The following is a 26,366-nucleotide window of genomic DNA, read 5'->3' on the forward strand; positions in this document are numbered from 1 at the left end:
ATAAACTATTAGGAAATCAAATGATAAACTAAATACTGGTTTAACTGATTTCCTCAGAATTGCTAGTGCTGATAATCTTGGGATTCTTATCAGTATTAGTTAATCACATCCCTTGTTTGCAACAAACTCCTCCAAGACTGTCAAAGTACAAACTGCGTGTGGAAAGTCAAGATATTTAACACCAGAATGGTTTGTTGGTCCCATGAATTATAGATTTTGGAGAGTGTTAAATATCAATTTAAACTTGCTGTAAACTTTCTGTTTCAAGTCCTTTGGGATTCATGAAGTGTTGATCATAACATTTTGTCACCCCTAGACCATCTGGGGAAAAAATAAAAATGATGTCACAAATGAGAGCCCATAAAGACAAAAAGCTACGAGTGAATTCCTGAGCTCCCATTTCTGGGAGCTTCAGAAAACATCATGACCACCTGAGGAACCTGAACATATGTAAGTCTGTGGGACTTGATGAGATGCATCCCAGAGTCCTGAGGGAATTGGCAAGTGTGGTTGCCAAGCCACTCTCCATGATATTTGAAAAATCAGGAGAAGTCCTTGGTGACTGGTAGAAGGGTGACATTGTGCCCGTTTTTAAAAAGGGTAGAAAAGATGACCCTGTGAACTACCAACCTGTCGGCCTCACCTCTGTGCCTGGGAAAATCATGGAACAGATCCTCCTAGAAGCTCTGCTAAAGCATGTGGAGAACAGGGAGATGATTAACGGGAGACAGCACGGCTTCACCAGGGGCAAATCCTGTATGACCAACTTAGTGGTTCTCTGTGGTAGGGTAAAGGCAGCAGTGGGCATGGGTAAACCAATAGATGTGATCTATGTAGATATTTTTAACGCCTTTGACATGGTCTCCCACAACATCCTCCTTTCTAAACCGGAGAGGTATGGATTTGATGGGTGGACGGTACAGTGGATAAGAAACTGGTTGGATGGTTCTATTCAGAGAGTAGTGGTCAATGGCTCAAAGTCCTGATGGAGATCCATGACTAGCGGTGTCCCTCAGGGGTCTGTACTAGGACCAGTGCTGTTTAATATCTTCATCAATGATATTGACAGCAAGACTAAGTGCACCCTCGGCAGTTTGCAGATGACACCAAGCTGAGTGGTGCAGTTGCCACACCAGAAGGGTGCAATGTCATCCAGAGGGACCTGGACAGGCTGCAGAAGTGGGGCTGTGAGAACTTCATGAGGTTCAACAAGGCCAAGTGCAAAGTCCTGCACCTGGCTTGAGGAAATCTCTGATTTCAGTACACGATGAGGGATGATGTGATTGACAGTTGCCCTGCAGAGAAGGACTTAGGGGTGCTGGTTGATGAGAAGCTTGACATGAGCCAGCAGTGTGCACTTGCAGCCCAGAAGGCCAACAGTGTCCTGGGCTCCATCAAAAGAAGAGTGGCCAGCAGGGTGAGGGATGAGATTCTGCCCCCGCTATTCCTCTCTTTTGAGACCTCATCTGGAGTGTTGTGTCCAGTTCTGGAATCCTCAATGTAAGAAGGATATGCAGCTGTTGGGACAGGTCCAGAGGAGGCTACAAAGATATTCCGAGGGCTGGAGGACCTTCCACATGAGGACAGGCTGAGAGAGCTGGGGTTGTTCAGTCTGTAGAAGAGAAGGCTCAGAGGAGATCTTACAGTGAACTTCCAGTTCCTGAAAGGGATCTACAAGAAAGCTGGAGAGGAACTATTCGTAAAGGCTTGTGGGGATAGGATGAGGAGGAATGAGTATAAACTGGAGAGGGACAGATTTAGACTAGACATTAGGAAGAATTTCTTCACGATGAGAGTGGTGAGACACTGGAACAGGTTGTCCAGGGAAGCTGTGGCTGCCCCATCTCTGCAGGTGTTCAGACCAGGTTGGATGGGCCTTGGACAGCCTGATCCAGTGGGAGGTGTCCTTGCCCATGGCAGGGGGTGTTGGAACTGGATGATCTTTGAGGTCCCTTCCAGCCCAAACTGTTCTATGATTCTATGATAACTATAAAGGTGATACTCTCAAATACTTGGAGGATGCTTTCAAATTGCATTTCTGTATGTCAGATGTTCTATTAAATGCTTTAATCACACCATTAGTTCTTCCCAAAAGATTTCAACATTATGCCACGTGAATAAATACTAATTTTGGTGTTAAATAGGTCATAAAAATGAAAGATGAAATTCCCCTTGCTCACATGTGTTAGGTAGCTCTGCAGGCCATCTACTTGCTATATTTCCTTAAGAAATACTGTTATTTAGTAAGGAAAAAAGACAACTTTCAGTTTTTTACTTTAACAGGTGCAGAGACTTCATATTGTCCAGAGATTTACGTAGTAATATATTTCATTCCACTTCTTTGGTCCTTATCTTGGGCTGAATTCTCCTGTTATTACACAGGCTGTATGAGCTTTCTGTGCTCTGGTCATCTCTGGTAAACTTCATAATTTCTTTCCGCAGCTGAATGCTTTGGCATGTTTATCTTAGCTGTTATACTTAGTAGCAAGAAGATCTCTTAATAATTGTGGTAGTATAAGCATCATTGACAGTGCATTTTCTGCCATGAATTCATAGCTCTTATAATCAGAAATGATCATTTTGTTTGATTGTATTATCCATAACCTTTTACATGGCAATGACTAAGATCAGTGAATATGGGGAGTATTTCACTCCTGCCTTACTATCAATTATCATCATTTTTTTATGCACACTCTTTTTCTTTCTGATTTTCAATTGCTGTTCTTAATGTCTATAATGGCTTCCATGAACTTAAAGCCAATCAAAATTTTATGTCATTTTGTCTCTTTTAAGTTTTATTTTTCTTTTCTGCTAAACTTGTGTATTTTTTCTGAAAAAAAATGGATATTGTATATAAAAGGAGGAGGAGGAACCTGTTGTTCATGTTAAACATTCTCAAAATGCAATAGGAATGTTCTTTTATTGGAAAGATTGAGGTATCTTGGAGAAAAGAAGTAATCTTTGAACTTAAGAATGATTCTTTCTAGTATAACTAGACAGTCTGTGTAGTACAACTTAGCAGAGGACTGTAATTATTTTGAATAGTGATAGTTTGGAGGAAATTACCAAGTCTTAAGAAGATTAAACCCCAAAATGAACTACTTGGCAATTTACATGATTTAAGTGATGCAGAGGAGACGACACATATAGAAACACACGGATAACTGCTTTGTAGATTTTTATTTTGTCTTTTTAATGCCAACTTTCCCAAACAAATTAGTATTTGAAATATCTTAATATGCATATGATGCGATATATTCTGAGCATGCAAGTATCTCAAGTACCATATTCACGCTTCTATCATGTTTCAGAATGAGTTTGCAGTTCATCAGATGGTGGTAGTTTGCCATAGAGAATGTGGATCTCATAAAATTTATGATAGATGCAGGTGAAGAAAAAAACAAGGCAATATTGACAAGTAAAGTCTTATTTTATGTGACTGTGAAGGAGAGTTAAAAGGTAGATTTCAGCAACTTTTTAAACCCTACAAGAAAGATTGTAATTGTACCTGGTTCATTATTCATCAAAGAATAAACCTGACAAAACCCCCCAAAGGTAAGTGCATCTAGTCTGTAAAATGTCAAGACTAAACCAGCCATTCTGATAGTTATTGGATAATCTTTCTGCTACACACAGATATTTATTTATTTATACTCTTGATCTTATTTTTCATTTCCAATATGCAATTTTTCAAAGAGCTTTAACATTTCTTCAGGAGGTTGTAGGATACTTGCATGCTATTTGTAAGCCACTCCTCAAAGTTTCTGAAAACCTTTATTAAAAAAAAAAAAGACAGAGCTACTGAACACAATGGAGATGAGTTAAAAATTCCAGTGCCTGTATAGCTGCTATTATTTTGACAGGAATGTGTCTGGATATAGATCTTTATCTCTAGATTGTGGTGCTTTCTGTCTTGTGTGTGATAGCACTCAGGGCTGCAAGGAGGGATTGTTCATTCCTTTTACAATAGGTCAAGACACAGATAGGAAGCACAATGAGGGAGTCCCAGCTCATAAAACTTTCATTCACAAAGACCTGACAGTCTGATGATTTATCAAATTTTAGATCAGACACTCTCCTATTACCGTGTGACTAAGGCTTTTGTAAACCATGTGTCCTGCTGCTGTTTCATCAGAGCTAATCTACAATTTCGTGTTTTTCTTGTTGTATCTGATTTATTTTTTCTATGTTATATTCAAATATTTTTTCTGTAATTACATCGGATAGGGAAAAATATAGAAAGGGGAGGTTTTATACTAGCTAAAGCACAAATGCCTGTAGCAGTCTAGAGTCAGGAGATCTAGCATGATTATACACAGATGAAAAGTGTGTGACTAGGAGAAGAATGGCTAATGTGTAATTCATTATTGTTCATAGACTCAGTTGTCTACACTGACTCAAACACTGTTCCTCAAACTGAAAAGGTAGCATGAGCAAAGAATTCAAACCTCTTCATTTGGATCTAATTTTTCAACACCTCAAAGTTTGAACGGAGGATACCTGAGTTAACCTGCAAAGGTGAGCAAAGGCAACCACAAAGATAAAATTCAAATTTCCACCTTATAGGAACATTGATGAATGTAGAACTTAAGTCTAGGATTTTCTCTAGCTTTAGGACATTGTCAGCCATACTCTACTGTTCAAACTTCACTTCTAAGTTATAGTAGTCTTCATTAATTATTTTAGAACATTATGTTGTGCTTAGTTGGAAATCTCTGTTAAAAAGAATTCATTAACGTATTTTGTAATCTGATACAAGTCAACTAGGTGGATAATAATTTCTGATTTAAATGCTTAATTATCATAAAATATTGTGAAAGAAGAGATATTAAATAATAAATTATGAAGAAAAATGACATGTTATTTCTGGACAAGGTTTTTTTTCCCTGGCAGAAAATGCAACAGTCCTGATTAGCCAAAGAGGAGGAATATTGACTACGAAAGGTTGATATGGCACAAATCCAAAAAGGTGAATTAACTAAAAAATAATTATTTCCAAATTTGCTTGGTTGAATAGTTAAACTGATATACACAGTACATTGTGTATTAACCACAGTTTCTTTTGTTTATAGCATAGAGAGCCATGAAAGCCAATTTAGTTCTTAAACTAGATCAATTTTCTTTTCTAAATTAGGTGAGGTAGGGTCACTCATCAGTAAACCTCTGTCAAACAATCTTTTTTTAGGCTGTCCAGCTCTGCTCTTTAATGACACCATTTTGAATTAGACCTTAATGTTATGTCACTTTAAATTAGTGGCTTTAGTTTAAACGTGGCCATAAAGGATATTATCAAGCCGAGGTAAACAGTTTTCTATCAAAACAAATCAGTCTAGTTTAGAAACAGCAGTGTCACTGACACTTTTGTCTGCTTGCGTTTCAATACTTTTGTATTGTTGGCTGTATCTTTTTAAACTAAGCAAAAGGAAATGTATGTCAATGTTACAAAGCTGTTGTATATTTAATATAATATAGAAGAATTGTAAAATATATTGCCTCATATTGCTTTGCTTAGCTCTGTTTTTTTTATTTAACCCATCAACTCAGAACTCTTACAAACCCAAGTCTATGCTTTCTCTCTGCAACCAGTAGCTGTTGTGTTGCCCTGCTCAGCAAACCTAAACTTCAGGTGGTTCATTCCTTTTACCCGCAGTTTCTTTTGACCCATCAAGTCGCCCTGCCTACTGACTGGCAACTCAGTTGTCCTGTGACAGATGTCACATGAATCACTCTGGCTTTCTTAACGTCATCGTTTAGTTGTAGGAAACCTCATGACATCTTTCTCTTGCCCAAATAGCCTCTGTATTTATTTTCAGAGACATCAGAAGATGAATGTGTGTGTACACACATAATCAGATATTGATTTCTGCACAAAATGTTTGTAATTTACTTACAGGAGAAATAATTTAAAGCGGCTTTCCCAAGGACAGTTAATTGTAAGGGATGAGTTATTGGTTTTGGAATTTTGTATCTTTATGTAGTGAAATCCAACTAAGAATGGTTGTGGGTGAGTTATTTGCCAGATGGTAAAATTTCTCCTCCTACTCAAAATAGATTGTTTATATGCGCATCCTACTACATGCTGCAGGAAAAAAAATCTGTAGAACCTGCAGCTGGCAACTGGCAGTCAAGGAAAAAAATCAGCTGAACTGCCATTTGTCCCTTTAAGTAGTTCCTGCTAAAAAGAGCAGAGCCTTTCTAGGCTGTCCGTTAGACAAATAAGTGTTGAAATCAATGGAAATTAAATGAATGTAATTTTGGACTGAACATCTATTCCTTAATAAGGCAGAACTGCATGGAATTCCGATGGAATTAAAAATACATATAAGATCTGATCCATCCTAAGAAGATAAAATCGATGTGAAAATCTAGTTCTTAACTGTATAATTAGCAATTATGGTAATGCCTTACAGAAGAAGAATGAGCCGGCTGTTACAGCACTACTCTAGAGCTTCAGTAGCTCAAATCACTCTGTTCTTTATTACTGACTTGCAAATTGAAAAAAATCAGTGACACAAACTGCAGGGGAAGGGGTGAACTTGTCATCTTTTAAGTGGAATTATTTTAAAGTTTTTTTTCCATTTACTTTTGAAGCCGGTGGAGGATGTAATAGAGGTTCAAGACAAAACGAACTTTATATGGAAAAGAAATGGAGAAGAAAATAATAAGAAGCAGAGATTGTGTCTGCATCTTGCTGCTGACTCCAGATCTGGAAGGCTTATGCTCCAGAGTTACCTGTGCAGAGACAAATTCACATGTTCAAGCAAGATGTTACAGCTGTAAATACCACATTCTGAGAAGCATAAGGAGAGGTAATGTGTATTAACTCAGATATAGCTTTACTTCATCCTAGACCTAAGTAAGCAAGGAAAACCCATGGCTCTGTTCACTGCCAAGTCAAGTTGCAGATGGTTTTCCACCACCTTAAGGACCCTTCCAGTGTGCTTCCTTCAGCCCTAGACCTCCTTGTGTCCTGCTGAAACTCTCCAATGATTTGCTGATTCAATCAATAACACCCTGCAAGACAGGAATGGTTTTTATTTTTGAAACTGTAATTTATTGTGGTCACATTCAACAATTCTAATGTAAGTAGGTCAGATACCCTTAAACAGCTGGAATTTATAAATTCTTTCAGAATCTGATCTAAATACACCATGTGGAATCAGGGCAAAAATATTACTCATGTTTACTCTGGTGAAATCCGTAACAACCTATTGAATAAACTATGATTACATTGTGTATCTTAATAGAATTTGGACCAAGTGGTTTGTGGTGGGGACCTGAGTCAACCAGCACTTTGGGGTTTTTATAACCTGATCTTTTAGCACAGTGAGCTCCCTAAAAAAAAAAAAAAAAAAAAGAAAGAAGATAACTGAATGAGAATACGAATTTAATTTACTGTATAGAGAAAACTCAGCATGAATAGGTAAGATAGAATACAAACAAAATGGGTTTTAAAATAAAATAGAAGAAACCTTATGCTGTCTTTTGGGTCTAAGAGATTGGGACAGGTTATGAAAGCTCAGCAGCTTTATACGCTACAGCAAGCTCATACTTCCTGTTGTTAAAGACTCGAAGATGCATTTATTCACCAAAATGTTGGAGAAAAAAGCCATCCTTTTTTACTATCTGGTTTTAATACCACATGATTCCTCTTAGGCCTGCGATGGCAACTTTTAATGCCTCCTGGGCAGTTTGGAAAGGAGAGAAGTATCACAGAAGTCTAGAGGTTCCAGTGGTATACAAAAGGTACCACCCTACTGTCACTGTTTCTAATTAACAACAACCTAACTCTCACTGTTACTAATTAACACAAGAACATATAGCACCAAACAGTACAAATAGCAGATGGTTATGAAAAGGCAAAAAGAAAACATGAGCAGCGTGAGACCTGATTTTTCAATAATTCTAATGGTGCTAAAGATATTGCACAGTATTCCTGGTAGAACTGCAGTGACAAATGATGGAGTGAGAAAGTGAAGAGTTAGCAAATTAGTTTCACCAATGAACTTTGTGTGGAATATGTTAACATTTTGGAGATGAGATGAATGATTTTATTAAAGATCCGAAAGTGTTTAAGAGCATATTTTGGAGCATAATATTAATATCTCTTGCTATTTTGAGTCTTCCATTTACATTGGTGCTGTGCTTTGCTGTTCTGTGCTTAAAAATAACAATAACATTTCAAGTGCTATAAATTTATTAGTCTCTTTGCTCCTCTATTTAATGTATTCTACATCTGGTATTCGTGTAGTAGGAAGGGGGTGGTGAACTCTTACCAAAAAAAAAAATGACTTTATAACTCCTGCAACTTTTATAAATTTCACATATATAAAAGCCATATTTTCCAGACTACACAAGAAAATGGAAATCCAAGATTCACGAATGCAGTGGAAACAAGACACTGGTTTCTGATGCCTTTTCCAGAGTCATGACAAATGCCAGCATAAAATAATATGAAGAATTTAGTGAAATGGTAAGTGGTTGAGTTGTGTGTTTACAAAGCCTATTTTCTATAGCAAAATTAATAATACAACCTTGAGTTCTGGCTGGTCAGGGGGTTTTAATAGGTCAGGCTAACAGTTATTTTTCATTGGCTGATTAAAGCAATTGGTGGTCTTGGTCATGTTTTGTGTCATACAAAACAACTCAAAATGTTGGAAAAATATCAGTGTTAGATGGCAGAGGGTTGCCCTCACTTTTTTCCTAAGGCTTTTGTGTGCTGTTGTTGTTAGGTCCATAATTATCTGTTGTCAAAGCAGTCGTGCCCATGGTCACGATTGTTACATCACCACCGTGTGGTTTTTGCTTCTGTGCTTGAGAAAGAATTTGGATTATTTTTTTTTCCCTATCTCAAGAGTTGCTCTGTGGTAATTTGTTGCAATGGAGCAAAAACCAGCTCTTTGTGCCTAAGCACTCAGGGTTCTTACATAGAGTTGTTAATTTAACATGAAAAAATTACTTTAAGTTTTTAAGATCAGTTTTCAAAGGATACCCATTCATTTTAGTGCCATTTGCAACTAAGATGTATTGTACTTAGGGATTAGAATGGCTTTGAAAAGAGCAACATCTGTGAATAAATACAGCCAAATAAAATTCAAAATACCTATATAATATGCTTTTTTCAATAAAATGTAAAAAAACCCAAACTGTTCTGAAGGCAAATTCTGAAGGAATAATCAGAAGTGCTTCATTTTTGTGGTTTTTTTATCAGAAGGGAAATTTCAGTAATCTTTGGACTGTACTGTATTGTTTCAATCTCTTTATTTACATTGCTTTTAAAGTGTCCAACATTAAATTGCTTATCCCTGTAGTACTTGCCTATGGGAGCAGTGATTTGTGGACACCTAAGAAAGGACAGTTGCTCATATAAGGTACAAAGGATTAGAGGTACACTGCTAGTCTGAATTACAGGGCTTTGCATGTAGCAGTATTGTGCAAAAATAGTGAGAAAGTTAAGACTTCATGGAATCATAGAATGGTTTGGGTTGGAAGGGACCTCAATGTCCCTCCAGTTCCACCCCTGCCACGGGCAGGGACACCTCCCACGGGCAGGGACACCTCCCACTGGATCAGAGGCTCCAAGCCCCATCCAACCTGGCCTTGAACACTTCCAGGGATGGGACATCCATGACTTCTCTGGGCAACCTGGGCCAGGGCCTCCCCACCCACATTGTGAAGAGTTTCTTCTTAATGTCTAATCTAAATCTTCTCCTAAATGGTGTAAAGCCATTTCACCTCATCCTATGTTTAAATAATTCACAAGTCATTTGATGCTACTGTGGATGATTTTATGAACTCCTCTCTATAAAACTGTTTCAGAACCACCAGAGCGCAGTGCTACTTTTCATACAAAATATTTTCACAGATTTTTGACAACTTGATTAATATTTAAATAGAGAGTCTTAAGCTGTTGTCACTGGAGAAACTTTCCTGAAAGAGTTGTTTTCTTAGGACTTTTTAGGTTGCCTAATCACTCTGTCTTGCTTCTCATCCTGCCCTTAGTTTTAATAATAATATTTAACTTAATTCTAGGTAATGGTCAGTGTTCAATGCTTCACCTCCATCTATTATGTTTTTGCTTTTGTAATGTTTGTCTCAGCAAAATGTATTTTCTGTAAAAGAGAAGAGGTTTTAATCCTTTTATTTCCTACAGGCCATTGCTCAGTTGAGAGATTTCAGGTGACATAGTTTTAGCTCTGTTTTTTAGAGGTTTTACCAGAAGGTCAGAGCTAATTACATTTCCTAACAAAAATAGCAGAAGTTTTAACTTGCAAGCAGTCAGAAAAAGGCTTGCTGGTCATTTAGGGAAGAACTGATATTTTTTTATGTCTGTTTCAAGCTAGACATTTCCTGCTGGAAATTCCTCAACTTCAAGGAAATAGTTATTAAAACATGTTTTAATATCACCGTGGATACAAAATGTCACTCAATCCATTGTGGTTTAATTCATTGTTTTAAATCTAAGTATTTAATTAATTATTAATTGAATTGTTTATTACTTGTTTAATTAATATCTGATTTGCAACATTCCGTTGCATTATGGTTTTATTACTAGACATATTTTGATTTCACTCTCTTTCTCTTGCTATGTACAAACATACACGGAGTTTTCAGTTAAAATTCCTTCTTGGTATGTCTTGTAATGGCTTATCTTTGCCTTTAAAACTGTCAAAATATTCTGACAGGTGAGGAATAGGTGAGGAGCAGGTGATCTTGAGTGCTATCATGAAGCACATGCAGGAGAACTGGGTGATCAGGCCCAGTCAACATGGGTTCACAAAAGGCAGGTCTTGCCAAACTAACCTGATCGCCTTCTATGACAAAGTGACTCGGCTGATGGATGAGGGAGAGGCTGTGGATGGATCTTCCTGGACTTCAGGAAAGCCTTTGACACAGTTTCTCACAGCATTCTGCTTCGGAAACTGTCACCTCTGGCCTGGACAGGTGCACACTCTCCTGGGTGGAAAACTGGTTGGATGGAGGGCCCAGAGAGTGGTGGGAAATGGAGTTAACTCCAGCTGGAGGCCAGTGACAAGTGGGGTTCCCCAGGGCTCAGTGCTGGGTCCAGTCCTGTTCAATGTCTTCATCAATGACCTGGATGAAGGCATCGAGTGCACCCTTAGCAAGTTTGCAGACGACACTAAGCTGGGTGGAAGTGTTGATCTGCTGGAGGGTAGGGAGGCTCCAAAGGGATCTGAACAGGCTGGACCGCTGGGCTGAGACCAATGGCATGAGGTTTAACAAGGCCAAATGCCGGGTCCTGCACTTGGGGCACAACAACCCTGTGCAGTGCTACAGACTAGGAGAAGTCTGTCTAGAAAGCTGCCTGGAGGAGAGGGACCTGGGGGTGTTGGTTGACAGTGACTGAACATGAGCCAGCAGTGGCCCAGGTGGCCAAGAAGGCCAATGGCATCTTGGCTTGGATCAGAAACGGTGTGACCAGCAGGTCCAGGGAGGTTATTCTCCCTCTGTACTCAGCACTGGTGAGACCGCTCCTCGAATACTGTGTTCAGTTCTGGGCCCCTCACCACAAGAAGGATGTTGAGGCTCTGGAGCGAGTCCAGAGAAGAGCAACAAAGCTGGTGAAGGGTCTGGAGAACAGGCCTTATGAGGAACGGCTGAGAGAGCTGGGGTCGTTTAGCCTGGAGAAGAGGAGGCTGAGAGGAGACCTCATTGCTCTCTATAACTACCTGAAAGGAGGTTGTGGAGAGGAGGGTGCTGGCCTCTTCTCCCAGGTGACAGGGGACAGGACAAGAGGGAATGGCCTCAAGCTGCGCCAGGGGAGATTTAGACTGGACATTAGGAAAAAATTCTTGACAGAAAGGGTCATTGGGCACTGGAACAGGCTGCCCAGGGAGGTGGTTGAGTCACCTTCCCTGGAGGTGTTTAAGGGACGGGTGGATGAGATGCTAAGGGGCATGGTTTAGTGATTGATAGGAATGGTTGGACTCGATGATCCAGTGGGTCTCTTCCAACCTGGTTATTTTATGATTCTATAAATCTGGTTCCAGTGATTTCATAAGTTCATAGGAGAAAATTACCCAGTTGTTCTTGTCACAGAAGTTCAGTTTCTTTACTTTGAGATAAATTTTCTTTGCTATAGTAGATGGCGAAATATATTCAGGTCTTTATTAGTTTCAAGAAAGCTGTATTCTGTTTCATATTTTCATGTTCTGGGTCTTATCTAAGTCAAAGAAAAAATACCACATGCTTTTCTACTTTTATACCACATTATAGGCATTAATCTTAGCAAACCTGTGAGAGAAGAGAGAGGAGAGGAGGGAGCTGGGCTTTTCTCCCAAGTGACAGGGGACAGGACAAGAGGGAATGGCCTCAAGCTGCACCAGGGGAGGTTTAGGCTGGACATTAGGAAAAAAACTTTCAAGGAAAGGGTCATTGGGCACTGGAACAGCTGCCCAGGGAGGGAGTTGAGTCACCTTCCCTGGAGGGTTTTAAGGACGGGTGGACAAGGTCCTGAGGGGTGTGGTTACTATTTGATAGGAATGGTTGGACTCGATGATCCGGTGGGTCTTTTCCAACCCGGTGACTCTATGATTCTATGATTCTATGAATTTGCTTTCTTTCTGCAATTAGCAACTGTATTTAGGGCAGCTCAATTGCAACTAAAAGAAAGAACTGTTGTTTTAAAGTGCCTGTTGTTAAGCACAATAGAACCTATCAGCAAGAGAACATAGTTGAGTCTGAAAGCAATCCACCTGGTGGTTTTTCACTTCCCATATGGGATTATTACTTTGCACGTGATTACCATTCCAGTCAGTCTGTGAAGTATATGAAACTGTCAGTGGAAAGATGCAGTGGTTACTGGTGTTGTTAAGACCAAATTACGGATTTATAAAATGGCAATTAGTTGCATAGTATATTAGAGTTGAAGAAAAGTAATGTGACTGCCACAACACACATAATGAGTCCTCAGCATAGAAAGGACACAAATCTGTTAGAGCGAGTCCAGAGGAGGATATGAAGATGATCCGAGGGCTGGAGCATCTCCCGTACAAGGCCAAGTTGAGAGAGTTTGGGTTGTTCAGCCTGGAGAAGAGAAAGCTCTGGGGAGACATTATAGAAGTTTTCCAGCACTAAAAGGGGCTCCAAGAAAGCTGGGGAGGGGCTCTTGATTGGGGTGCGCAGAGATAGGAGAAGGGGGAAGGGGCTTAAGCTGAAAGAGAGTAGATTGAGATGAGGTTTTAGGAAGAAATATTTTCCTGTGAGGGGGGTGAGGCAGTAGAACAGAGAAATGGTGGCTGCCCCGCCCCTGAAGGTGTTCAAAGCAAGGTTGGATGGGGCTCTGAACAACCTGATCCCCATGGCAGGGGTGTTTGGAACTGGATGGGCTTTAAGGTCCCTTCCAACCCAGGCCTTTCTCAAAGAGTGTCTTTAAGGAGAGTCATGCAACACTCTTAATATGCATAAATCCATAGATTTCCTTTATTTGAATCATCTTTTCTAAGCAGGAAAAAACTAATTAGGATCACCTGAAGGAGAAAGAGAAACAGTATTGTCAATTAAAAGTCAGTCTATTTATCTCATCATTGACACTTGCAAAATGTAAAGCAAAATGGCTTTTTTTAAATAATGAAAACAGAATATGGGCATGAGAGTTGTAATTCTCAAGTGTGCACTGGGAAGCAACATCAAGTAAGCAATAGGACAAATTTATGAGCACTTTCAGGGTAATATGAACCATCATTAATATGATTTGATAATGCACATGAGGCTCTGACAACATGTGAAGAATGTGGTTTTAGTATCTCTCTGTGTGCAGGTAGTATTTCTTACTAAAATCGGAGCTACTCTAGAATGGGTCATGGTAGCACTGTAGAGGCCACCCCTTACGTGGACGTAATTATGATTTTGCATTTCCTATTCAGAATGGATTTGCTGCTTTCAATGTGAATAAAAAACCTATACCATCTAGAGGGCAATGGTAGTGTCACGGTTTAAGGCATCTATTTCTAGTTACCTTAGTATTATTGCTATCTGAGGTCCCTGAAAGGTTGTGCATAAATTATTATGCAATTATTAGTAGGAGATAAGTTAGACTTTTTTTCTGACAACTCGAAGACAGCTGCTTTTTAAAAGAGGAGTATGCATCTTGTTTTAAAGTAATAAAATACTTTCTAAACAAACTCATTATTGTGAACACATTAACTGCAGTATAGATTTGGTCTCAATCAGGTTTTTCTACATTTTCTGTATGTCATAAATGCCAAACAGTGACAATTTCCATAGAAAATTGCCCTAACTAATAAAGGTAACACTACACATCAGGTACACCTACTCCCTTCTAAATGCAGAGAAGTTTGATGCTTTGCTCCCCTGCACAGTTATCTGCCTTTCTCTCCAACTGCTACAGCACTGGCCACAAAAAAAAGAGTAGTAATTTTTTTAATGTGCAATATGTTGAGTAGGTGTTTTGCTGAAGCACCAGCACATTAAAGAGTCGGCACAGTCCCATTTAAAATAATTAGGATTAATTTTCTCTAGCTCACATGAAAACAAAAAGAAAATTATTTACAGGTACCTGTACGGTGCCAACTTAAGTATGATAGACTAAAGTCATTACAGTTAATTTAATTTAAACAAACATTAGCCAAGCTATGCCAGCATAACAAGTGACTTTCAGTTCACCATTTTTGCAAGTTCAAGTTTAAACACGTCTTTCTGCTTGGAAAGAACTGAACATTCTTCAAAATGGATGATGGATGTTGTAAAAACGTTTATTACTGTGAAAAACTTCTATCTGAGAAATTTATAGATAGCTTTGGAGAGCAACACAAGCAAAATCCTATTCGAAAGTATGACAGGATTTAAAAATTAATGCTGCTATTTTCAAATATACCTAGGGTTCTATGAACAATTTGGATGCTTATTTAAGGGTTCCATTAATTGCTGAATTGCTGAATTCAAAGTTCAATTGAAATATGTAGGAGTATTAAAATAAGGCTGGTAGGTTTTGATTCTTGATTAATGGAAATCTGTATAGTGTGTATATTGTTTTCCTATTGTAATACCTTTGGAATAAAAAAGCTTTAGATAATCTTTAATAAGGAATAATAATAGTAACTAAGAAGAAGTTGGAGACTTGAACACATGAATCCATCTTTTTTAAACTTTAAACTTCGGATGTCCCATCTTTCCTTGTCCTTTAAGATAGGAATAAACATCACCTGAACAACTAAGAAGCAGCATTCAGTCATTAGATGAGCTGATTAAATAAATATCTATGTATTCTTTCAAACAGTGAGAAAAATCCACCATCTTTCCTGAAGCACTGATAAAAAGCTTCCTGGCCTCTTGCCTCTGAATTTGAAAGTTTCCCAAATGTTAATTTTAACAGGCTAGCAGCAATGCTTGATGCCCATGAGCCTAGATTTGCTGTAAATTTCTACATAACGTACAGTAGAAAACATGAATGAGGAATGATGGTATAAAGAGACTAGTTAAAAACTGCAGGCTAATCTAAGTAATTAATAAGTTGGTAGCTCTAAGTTTGAGATGCTGGTAACAAAGATGACAAAGAAAATAAATGTTCTCTTTTCCCCGTTGCTTGTACCAGAGCAGTATCCAATCTACAACAACTAAAAATCATTCTTTAATGGAAGTGTTCATCCTTGCATGAACTCACACGTAATTTCTCATGTGTTGCTATGCTTCAGATTTATTAGACACCATGATGCCAGTTATTTTTTGTGATTCCCCATCTTTTTTGCTATAACAATGTGACATAGTCTCCCTGAAGCTGGGTTTTATTGATTTTCTTAGCCTTTTTTCAGCATCAGGCCTGTGGGGACTGGTCCCACTGCCTATGTCTACATTCCTGGAGAGCTGGCAGTGCCAGCAGCATGGTTTACTTGCAGGCTGCGTCTCCCCTTCATCTTCCACCATCCTGTTATTCCTCACTACAGCAACAGAAGCAAATCTCCTGTCTGTCATCAACTGCTAGTTTATCTCCTAACGGAGGTTCTTCTTTGCTGTTCTCGTCTCCTTTCATCCTGCTTCCTTTATCATTTCTCACTCGTTTCTGTTCCACCCTGAGTTAATACTGTTGTGTCAGGAGACGTGAGGTGACCCTGTTACTTATGGTTCTACAAGTGCTTCTCCCTGTTCAGGTGAGGGCTGATTTTTCCCAGAAAGGTTGAAATATATTGTTAGTCTGCAAACTCAGTAGTCACTGGAGAGAGGCAGTGGTGACTATGCAGTGAATTTTTCTCCACCTTTATCTCTTATTAGAATCAGTTCTCAGAGGAAGAATCAATTCTTAGTCAGAATGAGGTTTTTATTGATGCAAGAAGAGATTTTTGGGTGGAAGGAGCAAGGCAGGTGTCTGCTGGAATGATTTATTTGTATTCTAAGTTTTATGTATATTTGTAAATAAAGCAAGCCTTAGCTGTCTGCATTTGCCATCTGAGCTTGTATGTACTGCATGTGCACATCTAAAATGTGTCATTTCTGCTCTGTGGTCACAGCAGCTGGGTCAAATGCACAGAATCCATCTGACGCAGCTTCTACAGCAGCAGAATTTTCCAGGGTAATGCTGTTAATTGCTGATCTGTTGCTTAAACCAGAACTGCCTATTCTGCAGTCCTTACAAGGAAAGGAGTAACATCAACAGTGCCATTGTAACTACCATTGTAAAATACACTTGGCAATTGTAGGGGGTTATGTTAAAGGACTCTTATGCTGATTGCTCTTTTTCTTGACATACATACACATCTATCCTATGTGTTCATTGCTATTGCTAAGGTCCATATGCTAATAAATACACTTTTCAAGGGCTAAGTGACCTGTTCTTGACATAGATGTAGATTTTGGTAGGAAGGCAGTAAGGCAGGTATACACATTTCTGGTGTTATCCATCCTACAGACTAGGAGAAGTCTGTCTAGAAAGCTGCCTGGAGGAGAAGGACCTGGGGGTGTTGGTTGACAGCGACTGAACATGAGCCAGCAGTGGCCCAGGTGGCCAAGAAGGCCAATGGCATCTTGGCTTGGATCAGAAACGGCGTGACCAGCAGGTCCAGGGAGGTTCTTCTCCCTCTGTACTCGGCACTGGTGAGACCGCTCCTCAAATCCTGTGTTCAGTTCTGGGCCCCTCACCACAAGAAGGATGTTGAGGCTCTGGAGCGAGTCCAGAGAAGAGCAACAAAGCTGGTGAGGGGGCTGGAGAACAAGAGGAGCGGCTGAGAGAGCTGGGGGTGTTTAGCCTGGAGAAGAGGAGGCTGAGAGGAGACCTCATTGCTCTCTATAACTACCTGAAAGGAGGTTGTGGAGAGGAGGGAGCTGGGCTCTTCTCCCAGGTGACAGGGGACAGGACAAGAGGGAATGGCCTCAAGCTCCGCCAGGGGAGGTTCAGGCTGAACATTAGAAAAAAAATTTTCACAGAAAGGGTGATTGGGCACTGGCAGAGGCTGAGTCACCTTCCCTGGGGGTATTTGAAAAATGGGTCGATGAGATGCTGAGGGACATGGTTTACTGATTGATGGGAATGGTTGGATTCAATGAACCAGTGGGTCCTTTCCGACCTACTGATTCTATGATTCTATGAAGATGGAAGTAACTCAGGGCAGGACCTCGCCAAGATGACCCTTAGCAAATTTTTGAGGAGACAGACTCTTCTGTCATTAGTGGAAGAGGGAACATTCAGGTTAATGCTGAACACATCCTTCAGTCTTACACTCTTTCTTCCCCTCTCCTGTAGTCATTCAGGTTCATCTATGCTGTATTTTGGCATGGGTCTCAACTTTAGCCCAAGTTAGCAGGGGAAGGCAAATTTACTCACTGACTTGACACCGGCTTCAGAGCATGATAGGGAGGTAAATTAGTTTGAATGGGTTGGGCGTTTTCCATCTCATGTCCCCAGCTCCTTGTGCCTGTGCAGCACCTCCTCCAGGATTTTCCTGTGCTTCAGAGGAGAAGACTGAGGCCTTTTTAATATCGGTCATTGGATATTTTGCATCTGGACAAACCAGCTTTCTTTAGTCTTCCCTTCTCAGCATGCTTGGCTTTAGGTAATAGAGAAAACTATTCTCAGTCCCATCTAAAGGTCCCATTTTTTTAATGCTGCACAATAATCTGTACAACTGCGATCAATGTCCAGGTCTGTTGTCTAGCATATTTTTTTCTTTTTGGAGTACGTCACGGATTAACTGCTATTACTCCATGGTTTGAGTAGTTAATATGGATATTCTCTTTTATCTGACATGATACAAAAGAAGAAAGCTAGAACGCTTCCCCAGATCAAATTGACTATTGATCTTGACGTGTCTATTTGTGCAACTACGGTCACCATGATTTCAGACCTATATTTAAAAAAAATATTGAAGTGAAGTAACCTTATTCAAACTTGAAAACAGTAAAAAATAGATAAAACATATAGATGGACTTATTTTTCTTTCTTATGGAATAAGGTTTAACTTTGAGCCAGAGACGTTACTACAGGGTAAAATTAGTCTTAAAGTAGTGTCAGCCCTTGAATTTGTTGATGCGAAAAAATCTATGTATAGTGAGAGGAATTACAGTTCTGCTAGGAGCAGGAGGCTAAAATGAACAGACCTGAAAGAGTAAAATCATTTGGAAATGAGTAAAGGCTTGAGCAAGACCTAACTTAAGTTATTTTCTCTCTACATCTATTATGTTTAATGATTATGCTTTTTTTAACAACAAACAGTATTCTAGTACAGCCATTCTTCCACTTTAATTTTTCTGCAAATAAGACCATTAAACAGTTTTTTTTTGTTGCTGGCAGCTCTTCCCATAGTTAAGAACTGATTGCCCCCATATATTCTCTTTTCATTCCAAACAGAGTGATCTCCCCTGGATGCTGAATGAATGAAAGGTGGAAGAGGATGTTTTAAATGTAACTCTGATTGACCTTTATGCTCACCACACTGACTGGTTTTAATTCTTCTTAGAATTCCATTAGCATTTGTTGAATACATAGACAATTATATTTGTTGAATATTTTGTTTACCAAGAAGGTTTAGCTACAGACTCTGATCCTCAATAGAAATGTGGTTTTATGCCAGCCATAAGGATTGCAAATCTCTGATTATGGCATTACGTTCTCTGCAATCAGGAGTTTTTTGTGACAGAATTTTTTTAGTTTTCCTGCATATTTTGTCTCCTCACTCTTCATCTTTGAATATGTTCCTTAGTTAAATTTCCTTCTTTACTGGGTTTACTGCACAAAGAACTTATGAATGGGTGAGGTATCCATTAATATGTTTTAACAGCATTTACACAGGCTGTGTTTCTTCTCATTCTTTGCAAGGAGTTATTCTTCTCTGCTGTGAAATTGGAATTAATTCTTAGATTCATGATTTTTAAGCATTTGTTGTTGTTTGAAAACATACGCACAGACACTGGTTGTTGTGCAAACTGAGCACATCCGGCTGGATGTTTTTCTTTGGTCTCCCTTAAAAGAAAACACTTTTGGTTAATAAAGGAACTTTTTGTTCCTTGTACTGTTTAGAGACATAACAAAGATTTTGGCGAGATTTAATTTTCCAACAAAACAAACAGTTGACGTTTTAATAGTCTTGTATTCTTATTCTAAAATTAAATGAGGGGTGGGGAGAAGGAAGAGAAGAAAAGAAATACTATGCTCTTGGAAGAAGGGACGGACAGTATGGAAATGGAAAAAGAGTGCTAAGATGCCTGGGTTCATGTTGTGTCGTGGCATTAAGTCACCTACTGAATTAAATTCATCAATACATGATCTCCTGTGACAGCTGTGATTCATAGTTAGGCATAGAATCAGAAAATTGTCTGTTTGGAAAAGACCTTTGAGATCAAGTTCTACCATACCTTTCCACTACTAAGCCATATCCCTGACCACCTCATTTACCCATCTTTTAATCCCCTCCAGGGATGGGGACCCCAACATTGCCCTGGGCAGCCTCTGCCAGGGCCTGAGGGCCATTTTGGTGAAGAAATTGTTCCTAATGTCTAATCTGAACCTGCCCTTGTGCAACTTGAGGCCATTTCCTCTCATCCTATCACTTGCTTCTTGAGAGAAGAGACCAGCACCCACCTCACTACAGCCTCTTTTCAGGTGATAGTAGACAGTGACAAGGTCTCTCCTCAGCCTCCTTTTCTCTGAGTGAAGTGTACAGTTCCCTGTCTTGTGAAAAGCATGGAAGATGCACACAGAGTGTCTATGATGTTAGTTATGGAATTTTTGTTGCTTATCTTAGTCTGAGAGGTTGTTTGTTTTTCCTGGTGGGAAAATTGATGTGAAGTTTGTGCTGAAAGGGAAGGTCAAAAATCAGAAAAATATTGTTGATAGATAAATAATTGGTCATTATAAGAGTGAAAATAAGTAAGAAAATATATTCATACCTTCTGATTCCTAGAGGTCCTAAATCTTATGTAAACAAGGCAAAACTATTCCAGGAAGCAGTCCAGCCAAAAGGTCTTGAAGGTGAGAGGGCTTTTTCTTCTCTAAATTGTGACAGAAAATTATGCATTTTTAGAGAGCACCTGCAGCTTTCTCTGCAGCACTCAAATCTGTTCACATGACATCTTTGGCTTCATACGATGCAGCTGGCAGTAATTATGAGACTTGCAGCTCAGACCTGCTTCATACTTTAACTACTGATTGTCTGCCCTTCCCATGCAGGCAATTTGCTCAATGGCCATAATTGCTTCCAAAATTTTGTTTCTGTTTTGTGCACTCTGAATTCTAACTCCAGCCCCAACCCCATATGCAGTCTCAATGTTCTTTGTACACAGACAATTTTGCTTCTATTTTGACTCCAGTCTCTGCTCACCTATCGCTTCAACATTGTATGTAGATGCTTTTGTGTCCTGACACCTCCACACCGACTTTCACTTGGAAAGGACCCGTATAGATCATCTAGTCCAACTGCCTGACCCCTGACCACTTCAGGGCTGACTAAACATTAAAGCATGTTATTAAGGGTGTTGTTCAAATGCCTTTTAAACACTGAAGGCTTGGATCATCAACCATCACTCTAGGAAGCTTGTTCCAGTGTTTGAGCACCCTCTTGGTAGAGAAAATATTTCCTGAGGTCCTAAACCTCCCCTGATGCAGCTTTGCATTCAAGGACCTGGACATCCTTCTTAAATCATGGGGTCCAGTTTCCTTTGGTTGTGTGTGGGTTTCTTATGTGCTGGTGCTAATGTGGTTCTTCCTTGACCTTTAATGTCCAAACATGCTTGCCATGTCTGCTCTCAGTCACCCCTACCCAGTGGTTATGACTACTGTGATGGTAGCTTGATGATCCATGAACTATTAGATCACCTGATGAGCATCTCAGAGTCCCTGAGAGGTACTGGGTGTGCCTGAGATTTTGATCAGACACATTAACATCATGTCTTATTGTGTTTGCATTTATAAAAGTAAAATTAATTTTAAAAGATGGGTCATGGCTTGAATGAATATGCTGTAACATCAAGACAATCTTTGCCGCTATTGATGGCAGATCATCTCAATATGCTTATTGCTGGAATTATTACAATCAACCTGTCACTGGTTGAACGTCCATAAATTAAGTATTTTTAAATGATCTTCTAAAGAGAACTTTTGACTAGTACTTCTGGACATAATTTTGTGAAGAAGGCAATTACGTATATATTTCAAGTATCATTATTCAAGCATGAATACACATTTCATAGGGGAAAGTTTTCAAATTTCAAATATACCGAGGAAAACAGTAAGAGGCAGCAGACTTGTAAGATTCAAAACTGTAATAGTGACCTCTAGTGACTAGAGAACTAAGCAGTCTTCCAGACAAACTCAAATTTGCTGTAATCCAGTATTTTACAAAAGTTTAGAATGGCATTATGCTATTTAGGAGACAGAATTTTTTGCTTTTCTGCATTTTTCAGCTGAAATTCATGATTTGTAGCTAAAACTGGTGTCTGCTTAAATGTTCCTTTCTTAATAATCCTTGAACATATTTTAATGCCTTTATTCTTGTCTGAAAGTAATTAAACCTTATTTGAAGCATGCCTGAACTTCTTTGCTGTGTGTTCTCTGGCACATAGAACAGAAAATGAGAATACTTCAAATGACTTCACACCTCATCTCAAACCCTTTATGAGGATTTAATTTTACAGAATGTTGTCTCCTGTGATCTTAATCCTCAGGTAGGTTTTACTGAAAACTTCTTGCATAACTTTTTATTAATCTTGAGATAATGTTCATTAAAACACAAGATATATTAATGTCATCCTTCTGTTAGAATTAAATTCCCAATGCTGGACATATATCAATTTTGAGTGATGCTGCCTTCACACAGTGGACTCTCAGGGCACCTGTTGTTTAGTGGTAGTATAATCATTGGCACCTTTTGCATTTATCACTGGATATCAGAAGTAAACTTAATTCAATTCCCACCATACGTGTACATAGTGTATAGGGTCATTTATTGCCTAATCACCTTCTAATATTCCCAGTATTCTTCCTTGCACTTCATGCAATAGCCCCACCTACTTAATAGGTAGTTCTATGTTTCTTTTTACTGATGCATATGGAAAGCATCTTTGTTAACTATGCAGCTGTACTCAAAGCAATGATATTTAAGGGGTGTGGGACAATAAAAAGTTGGAAAGAGAGGAAAACAAATGCAAGTTCAACTTAAAGCTCTGCTCCACCAAGAAAAAGTGGACTAAAATATAACCTAAATGAAACAAGTAAGCTTTGTATTTGTCATTCTCAAGATAATTCAGGAAAGTTTGGAAGATTACGCTGAGTAATCTGTATACCTACCTTTGGTTCTTTAGAGCCAGGAACACAAGGCCTAATGTTCAAAGTTCATGAGCTAAACAGAAAACAGGCAAATGGAAATAAGATTTGATGTCTCATTTTTTCTCCTCAGACAGAAAGTAGGAAATGCAGCTAAACGTATTACTCTAAAACACAGAACTCCAGTGTTTCATTTAGATATTATTGAAATGAAAAGTTTTAGGGTTTGTTTTCCATTTTGAGGAAATTATTCAACAAATCAAAGGAGACAGAAATATAACGAGTCAAGCCAAAAGGAGACAAAGCCAGAAAAACATGAAGAAAGAATGGAGCGTTGCCAGTGAGTAACTTCCGTTAGTCTTCAAGATGTTGCAAACTAAAAAATCTGGCCAAAGATTGTGAAAACTTTGTTACATAACTAAAAAGACAGAATATTAGGTAGCAAACATGCTTTATTCTCATATTACCTCACAGTGATACCTTTTATAAGTCATATAAATATATGCACTGTCTGTGACTACAGCTCCTGTTGTGCAGGGGTTTTAATGTTATTACATGCTTTATTATGAGTAGGCTCATTCATTATTAACCAAGACTTTATTCAGAGGACATACAGTTTGAAAAATATTTAAGAGAATAATTTAGACTTAAAATCACTGTGAAGCTTTGTCCCTTTAGCCTTTAACATATGTATATAACATGGCTCATAACACAAATCCGTGATTTCCTTTCTCATTTGGTTTGACGGATCCAATATTTTCCTAGTTTGCTGACTAGGAGAATTGTCTTTGATGAGTTTTTCAGATCCTTCCTGTGCCTTGATATTAAAAATTCCAGAGAGAGATTGATTCCTGATGACTTCAGTGCTCGGGCAGACAGAAATTTTGATTAATGCACTGTTAGATTCTGTACATTTATGTCATTGCTGTACTGAGACCAGCTTGTTTGGTCAGTCATGCGTGAGAAGAGATGGTTACTTGATTTTATATTTTGGTTAGGGATTATTTTGTAAGGGAAGTTATTTTGATTGCATGGTAAACTGATTTATGAAATGGTCTTTGAGGTTATGTAGCAGAATTTACTATCATTAGCAAAGTCTATTTTTTATTTTTAAGTTGAGAATTATAGAAAAAGCAAGACCACGTTTTCCAAAGAGGAAGTCTTCAACAGAAATTACACTGCTGCTATGGAGAAAAGTAATGGAAAAGCATATTGTTGTGAACTTGCTTTCATCTATTGAAAATTTAATATGAGAATTTCAAAAGCTTAATTCTCATTTAATAAACAGACTTTACAAAAGGAATAGTGCTTGCCCGAACTTTATTACCATCAAACACTTTGAAAATTAACATCTCTTGTAACTTCAGTCTTGCAAGTTGTGGAACCCTGCAGTAAGATGCTGTGTCCTTGTCCTCAGCCACACTTCTCAGGTGATTGGAAGTATGTATTTTAGAAGAATAGCCTTGATCAGTGTTTTCCCTTTATTGGATTCTGATAGGATCTCTTAGATCTTCTTTGGGGGAATAAGATTTGGGAATATGCATTTATGTCCGTAGCCTTATCTCTGCTACTGTAAAACATTGCTAGAGACTTTTTCAAAATTGTATCAGTGGAAAATACATCTGGAGATACATCTGAAGAAATGAAAAAATTGCATAATTGAAGTGCATATGGTAGAATAAAGTAATTGTATCAATGAGAAATCTTCAAATAAAATGTTATCAAAGTTTTCTTGGACAAAATAGATTTAACTGAAATTTAACTCCCAGGTTTAATTTTATTTTGTAACTTTTAACTCTAAAAACCATTAAAGTTATAAGTGTTCTAAAAAAGTGGAGTTGCAATCATATAAATTGCAGAAACAAAACTAGTACAAATCATCAGTGTCTGTGTTGTATTTTTCAATAGCATTCTTCCAAAAGCACTAGCCAGAGTTAGTGGTTTTTACTCCTACTGAATTGTTTGGGATAGCAAAGCTTAGGGGGAAATGCAGGCTGATTCTTCAGACATGGAGAACTGCAGTGGTGAATGTTTGCCACTCTTTAATACCATGTACCGCTTCTATTATTAACTTAGTAATATAATTTTGAGGGTACTTTATAAAATATGATGCTAAGCTTACAAATTACAGACTTTACCTACAATCACATGCCTGTGAGATTGTAAACTGGACAGGAGAAGCATCACTTTGGGGGTAGTTGGAATTCTTCTGTCTGCATTTGTGGGTAACAGATGTAGGTCCACCACTTACTGGCAGAACCTACTTAGAGATCAATGCCTCAACACACTGGAGTCGAAAGTTACGCCATGTTGCTCTCCATGTATTAAATCTTTCTCTAAGGTGACATACTGCTCCTGGTATAATTATTTAGATTGTACCCTGTAGGCAGGATCTGGACTAATAAGAAGATGTGCTATGATTATTTCAAACTCTGCTTTGCTTGTCTCCATTACTTTTTTGTTTTTCTGCTGCATAGAAAGGGAAAGCCAGATCTGAAGGTTGCATTCACTTACCCAAATGTCAAATTCTGTGTGAACATCTCAGCTGACATTTTTCTCTCTGCTTGATAAAGAATGATCCAAATGTCTGACAGTAGTGCCGTACCAACAGGATCCTACTAGCCATGTTCTGACATGAAAGCTCGATTTGGTCATTGTCTCAGAAGGTTGATAAAGACCTGAAATTGGAAAATGTTAACATAATAGCTTGACATTTTACTTTTTTTGTTCCGCTTGGATCAAAAGTGACTTCGTGTATTTAAATTAAGGGAAAAACAGTGTATCTGAAATACTTAACAGACTGATTGCTGCCACTTCAGCATCTTCTAGCACTATATTCATTATATTACCCCGCTTTATTACCAGTAGTTAACACTTCTAAAATGTGGGAGATGATTCCATTTCTTTAATACTGAGAAGTTTTATGGTGTATACTTGATGTCAGGTTTCCAAAAAGACATGAGTCAGTAGTATCTAATTAGACATTTAATCAATGGGCTGTGACTTTTTATATCTAGACACGTAAGCTCAAGGCTGACCAGTTCTCACAATCTGGTTTATCTAAGTCACTTTATGTGAAGTATTTGAGGCGTTGTAGAAAGGAAACTTCTTGGCTAGATGCATCATGTTTCAATATTATTTTAGGCAGACACCGATAAATACCTCCAAATAATGACATCAATGGTCTGATATATGTTAGCTGTCTAGCATGGCAGCTTACACTCCCAGGAGATTAAAAGGATTTGTGCTGAACTGGAAACCTGTTCTGGATCTCAGCCAGATCTACAGGCAAGTGTTCCTGAAAAAGAAGTGTCAGCCTCTCTCGCTCCAACATGAATAAATGGTAGGGAATGCTGAGTGTCTTAGTGACTCACTGGCCCGGGACAGTGCTATTGATGGCTGGGATTAGAAGCAAAAAATGGTGTAAAAGTAGGTCTCAAAGCTCATTTCACATGCAGTGTTTTTAAATATCGTGTTTCTCTCTCTTTCTCTCCCGCTCACAAAGTGTATGTGAGACTGGCAAGGTCAAAATATGCCGTTTTGATAATAGTATCCAGAAGATAAAACTAGTCTAGGTTAGGACCCTGCAATTATGCTTCATAATCCTTGCACGTGAGCATGTATGGTAAGATTGTGTGCC

Source organism: Phaenicophaeus curvirostris, chromosome 14 (genome assembly GCF_032191515.1).
Source record: "Phaenicophaeus curvirostris isolate KB17595 chromosome 14, BPBGC_Pcur_1.0, whole genome shotgun sequence".
Taxonomy (NCBI): domain Eukaryota; kingdom Metazoa; phylum Chordata; class Aves; order Cuculiformes; family Cuculidae; genus Phaenicophaeus; species Phaenicophaeus curvirostris.